At 38.8% G+C, this 10,140-nt stretch overlaps 1 pseudogene; it reads right to left on the bottom strand.

The window, feature by feature from the left end:
* Window positions 1–2,398: 2,398 nt before the first annotated feature.
* On the bottom strand, window positions 2,399–4,052 carry LOC119506531 (annotated as a pseudogene).
* Window positions 4,053–10,140: the final 6,088 nt, after the last annotated feature.

The raw sequence follows: 10,140 nt of genomic DNA, 5'->3' as shown, positions 1-10,140 counted from the left end.
CATTTTAAGCCTTAACTTCCCATTCTCTCTCCCCATCCCCTCCCCCGGTAACCCAAATTGTAGATTCTGACTCTGTGAGTTTGCTTATTCTAATTGTTTCAAATCAGTAAGAGCATAGAATATTTGTCCTTTTGTGTCTGGCTTATTTCCTTCGACATGATGTCTTCCAGGTTCATCCATGTTGTCATATGTATCAGGACTTCATTCCTTTTTGTGGCTGAATAATATTCTATTGTATGTATATACCACATATTATTTATCTGTTCACCAGTTGACGGACACTTGAGTTGCTTCCATTGTTTGGCAATTGTGAACAATGCCACTATGAGCATCGCTGTGCAGATATATGTTCAAGTCCCTGCTTTCAAGTCTTTGGGTATATACCTCATAGTGAGATTGCCAGGTCATATGGTAGATCTATAGCTAGCTTTCTGAGGAACTGCCACACTGTCTTCCACAGTGGCTGCACCATTTTACATTCCCACCAGCAATGAATGAGTGTTCCTATTTGTCTGCATCCTCTCCAACACTTGTTATTTTCCATTTTTAAAATAGCAGTCACCCTAATGGGTATAAAATAGGATCTCATTTGGTTTTGATTTGCAGTTCCCTAATGGTTAATTGTGTTGAGCATCTTTTCATGATTTTTCTGGACATCTGTATATCTTCTTTGGAGAGATGTCTATTCTTTCATCCATTTTAAATTTGGTTGTTTGTCTTTTTGTTGATAGGTATTTTTAAATAACTTTATTTTGCAGAAAACTTGCAGAAAAGTTTTAAGTACATTTGAAAGTTTTAAGTACGTTAAGGATGGCCTGATGACATCATCTCCAAATACATTAGCGTGCATTTCCTACAAACCAGGAAATTCTCTTACATAACTTCAATACTCCCATGAAATCAGAAAGTTAACATTGGTACATTACTGTCTTCTAATTCTCAGATCTCATTCAAGTTTTGCCAGGTATCCCAGAAATGTCATTTACAGCAGAAGGATCCAGTTCAGAATCATGAATTACATTTAATCATTGTTATCTCTTTAGTTTCCTTAGTCTGAGACGGTTCTTCAGTCTTTCCTTGATTTTCATCATCTTGACATTTGTGATGACTACAGGTCAATTTGTAGACTGTCTCTCAGGTTGGGTTCTCCTGATGTTTCCTCATGATTAGAGTCACAGTACGCATCTTTAGTGGGATAATCACAGAGGTGGCGCTGTGTTCTTATTGCATTTATCAGGTGGCATGGGGTTTAGGTTTGTCCCATTACCAATGTTATTCACATTAATCACTCAATTAAGGTGGTGTATGTCAGACTTCCCCACTGAAAAGTTACTCATTTTTGCTTTGTAATTGATAATTATTTTGTGAGAAACTACTTTGAGACTATGTAACTATTTCATTCTTTATCAAACTTTCAATTTACTCATTTATTTATATTGGGTTCCTATTTTATTCAAATGATTATAAATGTTTACCATCGTATGCTCAAATTGTCTTAGATTTGGCAAGCTGATCCTTCAAGCTGGCTCCTGGGTCCTTTTGATATGCCCCCTTTATTCTTTGAGGATCTCCTTGCTTTCAGTTCCTCCAAGGTGTTCCAGGCTTATCCTGTACGTTACATGCCCTGCTGTGAAATCAGCCATTTCTCCAAGGAACCCTAGTTCCTGTGAGTGGAAAATAGTATTTAGAAGTAAAGTTCTGTGTGCTCATTTTTACTGAAGTATAAACTCTCCCAGGCATTCTCAATAGGGATGTGTGTTGGTGCACCCACAAGCACACACACATGCCCCCCCCATACCTCTAAATTTATTTCTATTTTTAACTCTGTATTTTGAAATCCATGTTTTCATTGATACTGCCAATTCCAATCCAACACCACAGGGCTCCAGTTTTCTCCCTTTCCATATTTGTAAGTCCCTTCTGCAATGAGAAATCTGGATCCCATTCTTCTTTTTTTTTTTTTTTTCAGTGCTTTCTCAATCTCATTTGGTAAATACAGTAAAAGGAAGATTTAGTTTGCTCAACTAAGCCTAGCATAGACCTGATATGATTCAAATCTTTTGAAAGTCAGATGTCTCCATGAAAACACAGTGAATGGTTTCCTATAGGAAGTGTCCATGTGCGATACAGGGGAAGTTTTAACTTACTAATATTCATACATAGGACACAACTGTAGAAAAAAAGAGATACAATTTCATGATGAGATTTTAAGAATGTGTAAGTTAGGGGGTTGATCCCTAGTTTGTGCAATATATAACTTTTTGGAATGTTTAACAGACATATATCATGACTTGATTTGTGACTTGGGTTGTGGGTTCTTTTTCTGGGCATCTTTTGCTTGGCAGAGTTCCGGCAGAGCTCAATTCCTGGAGTTTAACAATCCTCTTCTGCCAGCTTGTCAGTCTATCTTGGATGTCAGCGTGAGTATTGACGATACTTGGAAGATCTGGGGGAGAGTGTTACTAAGTTGATAAAACATTTCTTCAGAAACACTCTGTGGTACCAGAAATTGCACTGTCCTAGAAATTCCTCCATCCATGAAGCCATTTCCTTCATGAAACCTTTGACACACTTAAACACCAGTTCTGCTCTCCTTAAGCACCAAGGAATAGTCTTTTCCTCTGACATATCATGCACCAACAAGAGAGGAATGCTTATTGTTGTGATGTCATGGGTACAGCAAACCTTGAGTATATTTCGGAGCCCCATAATGGCAGGATCACGAGCAGCGATATTTCCTGATTTCACATTGTCATCCACACACAGATGGAAAGCAACATGGATTTCTGAGAGATTAGAATGCCGTATAATATAAAATTCTCCACGTAAAATATTTCAGTAGTTTCTTTCAGAATTCTTAGTCTTATCATCACTTCCTCCTTTTCGGTTTCTGGAATCATGTGATTCTTTCAACTTATTCCTGCACTGTGTTCTAGCATAAAGAACCACCTGCTGGACAACTTCCAGTTGCTCTTCAATTCGGGGAAAATGGAAGTCAGTGCATTCTTAGCAAATGGTGGCAAAATTTCTTTTAATACCACTATATGAACTGATTCAATTATCTACTAGTAAAACCAAGCCACATAGAGATGTGGAGTAAAGTGACAGTGCTGGCTGGAGCCAATGGGGTTTCACACCACTTAGATGATTTCATTCCTGTTTACAGAAGTCTAGCATATCCGCTCTCAGCAGTCTCAAATTATGCATGTTCTTCAACTGGGCTCTAAGTAAATGGTAAAACTTTCTTCTAACTTTCTCTGTTCCTCATAAATCCTTCCATTTGCTTCTACAGATTCTCTGAACTTACTTGGCTGAACTTTAATTTCCTCACTGAGGGAGCTGTTGTTGGGGTTTTTTTAGAACTTGATGAAGTTTTATCACCCATTCCTGATACTCTTGCTTTTGGAAGGCAGTTGATTGTTTTAATTCATTCATCCACTTATTCTCTAAGTCTTGCTGGGATTCAAAATGCTGAGCAGCCAGTGAATTTACATCTTGATCTGTCAGTGATTTTCCCAATTCCTGCATCACTTTTTCCATTTCAATACCTCGTCTCTTCGCGTAATTTTTTCAGCTCCACATCTCTTTCACCAATCAGTTCTGATATACTAACAAAGTAATTATGTTCCCAATTTAGGAGAGTTTCAGAGGTGGGAGAATGGATTAGGTCATGGTACACTCTGCAAAATCTTCATCCCAGCTTCCGGCCTTGCATGCCCTAATGTGGTCTCAGCATACACTTTGGCCCATGTATTTGCCAACTGATGTAAATCTACTTCACCTGATTTCACAGATTCCAGTGATGCTTCAGCATTTCTATCATAATCTCTGAGGGATTCTTCTTTTATAAACTGGCTCAGAGCTTCTTTTAAGTCCTTTTCTATAAAGCAGGGTAAATTGTGAAGCAGCATCAGATGTCCATGCAAATGACTGGCATTCTCTTGAAAAGGAAATTGGAGGGGCACCCTCAGTTCAAAGCACTGACTTCCTACTTTGAATTTATATAGGAATTCCCTCTCTCTGTTGCAGAATCTTTCCCTGTTTTTCTTCATCTTTGGCAGGATTTCTCACCTAGCTCTGAAGTCCTAAGTGATCTGCCCTATTATTCTTACTATATTTATTTATTTGATCAATTCCCTGATATGTAACCAATTTCCCAATTCCATTGCCAGTCCCTCTCCTGCATGGACACCCTCTTCTCCTCACTTGGGCCCTGAAACCCCTCGTCATCCCCCCTCCAAAATTAACACTCTCCCCACCCTGCTCAGGTTCTGACCCCCTCATGCCTTGTATGTTGGTTTGAAGCTGTTATGTACCCCAGAAAAGGCCATCTTCTTTTAATCCATTCCTGTGGGTGCAGACCTATTATAGGTGGGACCTTTTGATTAGGTCATTTCAATTGAGATGTGACCCACCTCATTCAAGGTGGGTCTTAATCCTTTTTCTGGAGTCTTTTATGAGGCTAAAATACATAGAGAAGACCTGACTTGACATTTTAATCCAAATTATTTTTACTGACAATTCAACAGCATTGCTCTCGTTGATAAGACCTAAATGTATTTTATAGAAATCTTTTAGAAGACAGCACCAGAGAGCTCAGACAAAAAGCCCCCAGGGGAGTTGAGAGAGGAAGTCACTGAAGCCAGAAGCTGAAAGCAATGAAACCTGGGTGAAAAGGACAAGCAGGCACCAGCCATTTGCCTTCCCTTGAGGTGTCCCAGATGCCGACAGCCTTTCTTCAGAGAAGATATCGTCCTGTTGATGCCTTAATTGGGACATTTTCATGGTCTTAGAACTGTAAATTTTTAACTAATAAACCCCCATTGTAAAAGCCAACCCATTTCTGGTATATTGCATTCCGGCAGCTTTAGCAAACTGAAACACCTAGCTAACTCCCCTCCCATCCTGCATGGACACCCTTCTCATGCTCCTCGGATCCAAAATCCTGTACCAGGTCACCCCATTCCCCATGCATGGATATCCTCTTCACCCCAATGCCCTCCTCCCCTGCTTAATCTCTGACAGGCCAAGAAGGACCACCCTCATATATGGATGCCTTCCTCCCCTCACTCAGGCTCTGACAGCCTGTGCCAACCAGCCCTCCTACAGAGATGTCCTCTTCACCCTGCTTGGGCTCTGATACTTTGTGCTGGGCCACAGTGGCACCCATAATCCTCTTCTGCCACAGCTGGTTTGGGCCTTGCTCTACCCTACCTGATGGCTTTAGGGCTAGCCCAGACTAAGCATCAATATCTCCCTCTTTCTCACTTAATAGAGTTCTGGGTGACTGATACATTATAGGGTCAACCTATGTAAAGTCAACCTGGGAAAGAGTTTCTGAAAGCAATTTTCTTTTAAAATATGCCCTGAGGGCTAAATTTTGCTTTTTCTGCCTTCCCTATTTGCAGTGAACACTGGTAGTTCACTCACCATTGCTGCTATAAGCATTATTATAATAGTGAAAAAATAAGAAAAACCTAAATGTCTATCCATAGAGGATTCATTAAGTACATTATGGTATGCTTACACAGTGGAATATGATGGGGTTCTTGAAAGAAATGAGGTAGGTCTATAAAACTGATAATGAAAGACATGTACAATATTTTGCAAGGTGCAAAACAATATTATAGCATGATCTCATTTGTAAAAAGGAAAAAAAAAATGCCCACATAAGTACATGCAGAGACAAAGATCTGAAAGGATATATACTACCATATTAAGATTGGTTATATTTGACGGGTGCCATTCTTGGCAACATTTATTTTTGATTTTATACAACTCTACACAATTACAGATTTCTACAAAGAGCATGGCTTTCTTCTATAATCATGGAAAATGAAGGAATATTCATTTTAAATAAGTCACTGCAATTGAAAAGGGCCTAACGTGGACATCAGTATTAAATGATCTTCCCTAAGCTCCTCAGTATGATCTAAGCTAACCACGGGGATGGTGAGAGTGTGTGTTGGGACCAGGGAGTTTGGGAGTCAGAAGAAGAAAGGAGAAAAAAGAAATTTGAAGACATAGTTTTCCTTGAGGCATTCTTAGACTCTTTCATTTTTCGTTATGATAAGAGACTTGCCTGGTCAACTGGGTATCCTTACAGTAAATTTAAAGCATAACTCTTAGTAAAAAGAAAATGTTGAACCTTAAGGAAAGGACTTCCTTTCCTTGTATGAAATGGCATAGCTTTGGCCTGCTTGAAGTAATAATAATATGTGAGAGACCTGACTTTACATTTTAATCCAAATTATTTTTACTGGCAATTAAACAGCATTGCTCTCATTGATAAGACCTAAATGTATTTTATAGAAATCTTTCAGAAGACAGCACTTGAGATGCAGACATGGTCTATTACTGGGAAACAGCTGTGTACATAAAATGGGCTATGACTAGGGATAGCACTTTAACTGCACTATTCCTCTAGCATTTACACATTTTATGCTATCCATTTCTGTTTAAGACCACATTATTTAAAAAAATTAAATATATATTTATAAATTATTTTTAATAAATAAAATTATAATAAATAAAATTATTATATATATATAATTATATATACCTAAGTAATAAAATTATATAAAATATTTATAAATATATATGTAATATATTGTGCTGGTTTGGATGTATTATGTCCCCCAAAACACCATGTTCTTTGATGCAATCTTGTGGGGGCAAATTTATTAGTGTTGATTAGATTAGAATTCTTTGAGTGTTTCTGTGGAGATGTGACTCAATCAACTGTGAGTGAAATACTTGATTGGCTAATTTCCCTGGAGGTGTTACCCTGCCCATTCAGGGTGGGTGTTAATTGGATCACTGGAGTCCTATAAAGGAATTCACAAACAGAAGGACCACAGAGCAGCTAAGAGTGATATTTTGAAGAGCAGCTGCAGCTAAGAAAGGACAAAATGCCCCAAGGGCAACATTTTGGAGAACGCCATTTTGAAAAATCACCTGGGAGCAAGCAAACGCCAGCCATGTGCCTTCCGTACTAACGGAGGTTTTCCGGATGCCAATGGCCTTTCACCAGTGAAGGTGCCCTATTGTTGATGCCTTACCTTGGACACTTTATGGCTTTAAGACTGTAACTTTGTAACCAAATAAACCCCCTTTATAAAAGCCAATCCATTTCTGGCATTTTGCATAAGGGCAGTATTAGCAAACTGGAACATATATATATAATTTGCCTTATTCCAAAAAGGTAGCATTTGCCTGGTCAAGTTCATCTTCTCTAATTGGCCTTTCCCCACCATGTACACACTTATCTACCTGCTTTTTTAATGAGCATATCTTTGAGTCATCTCTTACACTTTAGGTCTGCTTCTTCATTATACAACAAGTGTTTTTTTTTTTTGTTTGTTTGTTTGTTTGTATTTTTTGCCGTTTATTCTTTTTTTTTTTAATCATCATTTTATTGAGATATATTCACATACCACGCAGTCATACAAAACAAATCGTACTTTCCATTGTTTACAATACCATTACATAGTTGTACATTCATCACCTAAATCAATCCCTGACACCTTCATTAGCACACACACAAAAATAACAAGAATAATAATTAGAGTGAAAAAGAGCAATTGAAGTAAAAAAGAACACTGGGTACCTTTGTCTGTTTGTTTCCTTCCCCTATTTTTCTACTCATCCATCCATAAACTAGAAAAAGTGGAGTGTGGTCCTTATGGCTTTCCCAATCCCATTGTCACCCCTCATAAGCTACATTTTTATACAACTGTCTTCGAGATTCATGGGTTCTGGGTTGTAGTTTGATAGTTTCAGGTATCCACCACCAGCTACCCCAATTCTTTAGAACCTAAAAAGGGTTGTCTAAAGTGTGCGTAAGAGTGCCCACCAGAGTGACCTCTCGGCTCGTTTTGGAATCTCTCTGCCACTGAAGCTTATTTCATTTCCTTTCACATCCCCCTTTTGGTCAAGAAGATGTTCTCCGTCCCACGATGCCGGGTCTACATTCCTCCCCGGGAGTCATATTCCACGTTGCCAGGGAGATTCACTCCCCTGGGTGTCTGATCCCACATAGGGGGAGGGCAGTGATTTCACCTTTCAAGTTGGCTTAGCCAGAGAGAGAGGGCCACATCTGAGCAACAAAGAGGCATTCGGGAGGAGGCTCTTAGGCACAAATATAGGGAGGCCTAGCCTCTCCTTTGCAGCAACCGTCTTCCCAAGGGTAAAACTTATGGTAGAGGGCTCAACCCATCAAACCACCAGTCCCCTATGTCTGTGGTCATGTTAGCAACCATGGAGGTGGGGTAGGCAAATACCCCTGCATTCTCCACAGGCTCCTCAAGGGGGCACTATATCTTTTTTTTTTTCCTTGTTTTTCTTTTTTTTTTTTTTTAACTTTCCCTTCTTTTTTAAATCAACTGTATGAAAAAAAAGTTAAAAAGAAAACAAACATACAATAAAAGAACATTTCAAAGAGACCATAACAAGGGAGTAAGAAAAAGACAACTAACCTAAGATAACTGCTTAACTTCCAACATGTTCCTACTTTACCCCAAGAAAGTTACATAATATAGCAACATTTCTGTGAACTTGTTCCTACTATATCCATCAGAAATTAACAGACCATAGTCATTTCTGGGCATCCCCAGAACGTTAAATAGCTTATTTGTTCTTCTTGGATTATTGTTCCCCCTTCCTTAATTGCTCTCTACTGCTAGTTCCCCTACATTCTACATTATAAACCATTTGTTTTACATTTTTCAAAGTTCACATTAGTGGTAGCATATAATATTTCTCTTTTTGTGCCTGGCTTATTTCGCTCAGCATTATGTCTTCAAGGTTCATCCATGTTGTCATATGTTTCACCAGATCGTTCCTTCTTACTGCCGCGTAGTATTCCATCGTGTGTATATACCACATTTTATTTATCCACTCATCTGTTGAAGGACATTTGGGTTGTTTCCATCTCTTGGCAATTGTGAATAATGCTGCTATGAACATTGGCGTGCAGATATCTGTTCGTGTCACTGCTTTCCGATCTTCCGGGTATATACCGAGAAGTGCAATCGCTGGATCGAATGGTAGCTCTATATCTAGTTTTCTAAGGAACTGCCAGACTGACTTCCAGAGTGGCTGAACCATTATACAGTCCCACCAACAATGAATAAGAGTTCCAATTTCTCCACATCCCCTCCAGCATTTGTAGTTTCCTGTTTGTTTAATGGCAGCCATTCTAATCGGTGTTAGATGGTATCTCATTGTGGTCTTAATTTGCATCTCTCTAATAGCTAGTGAAGCTGAACATTTTTTCATGTGTTTCTTGGCCATTTGTATTTCCTCTTCAGAGAACTGTCTTTTCATATCTTTTGCCCATTTTATAATTGGGCTGTCTGTACTATTGTCATTGAGTTGTAGGATTTCTTTGTATATGCAAGATATCAGTCTTTTGTCAGATACATGGTTTCCAAAAATTTTTTCCCATTGAGTTAGCTGCCTCTTTACCTTTTTGAGAAATTCCTTTGAGGTGCAGAAACTTCTAAGCTTGAGGAGTTCCCATTTATCTATTTTCTCTTTTGTTGCTTGTGCTTTGGGTGTAAAGTCTAGGAAGTGGCCGCCTAATACAAGGTCTTGAAGATGTTTTCCTACATTATCTTCTAGGAGTTTTATGCTACTTTCTTATATATTGAGATCTTTGGTCCATTTTGAGTTAATTTTTGTGTAGGGTGTGAGGTAGGGGTCCTCTTTCATTCTTTTGGATATGGATATCCAACTCTCCCAGCCCCATTTGTTGAAAAGACCATTATGACTCAGTTCAGTGACTTTGGGGGCCTTATCAAAGATCAGTCGGCCATAGATCTGAGGGTCTATCTCTGAATTCTCAATTCGATTCCATTGATCTATATGTCTGTCTTTGTGCCAGTACCATGATGTTTTGGCAACTGTGGCTTTATAATAAGCTTCAAAGTCAGGGAGTGTAAGTCCTCCCACTTCGTTTTTCTTTTTTAGAGTGTCTTTAGCAATTCGAGGCATCTTCCCTTTCCAAATAAATTTGATAACTAGCTTTTCCAAGTCTGCAAAGTAGGTTGTTGGAATTTTGATTGGGATTGCATTGAATCTGTAGATGAGTTTGGGTAGAATTGACATCTTAATGACATTTAGCCTTCCTATCCATGA

This window comes from Choloepus didactylus, chromosome 11 (assembly GCF_015220235.1).
Source record: "Choloepus didactylus isolate mChoDid1 chromosome 11, mChoDid1.pri, whole genome shotgun sequence".
NCBI classification, from domain to species: Eukaryota; Metazoa; Chordata; class Mammalia; order Pilosa; family Megalonychidae; genus Choloepus; species Choloepus didactylus.
This window is presented reverse-complemented; position numbering and strand designations above follow the sequence as displayed.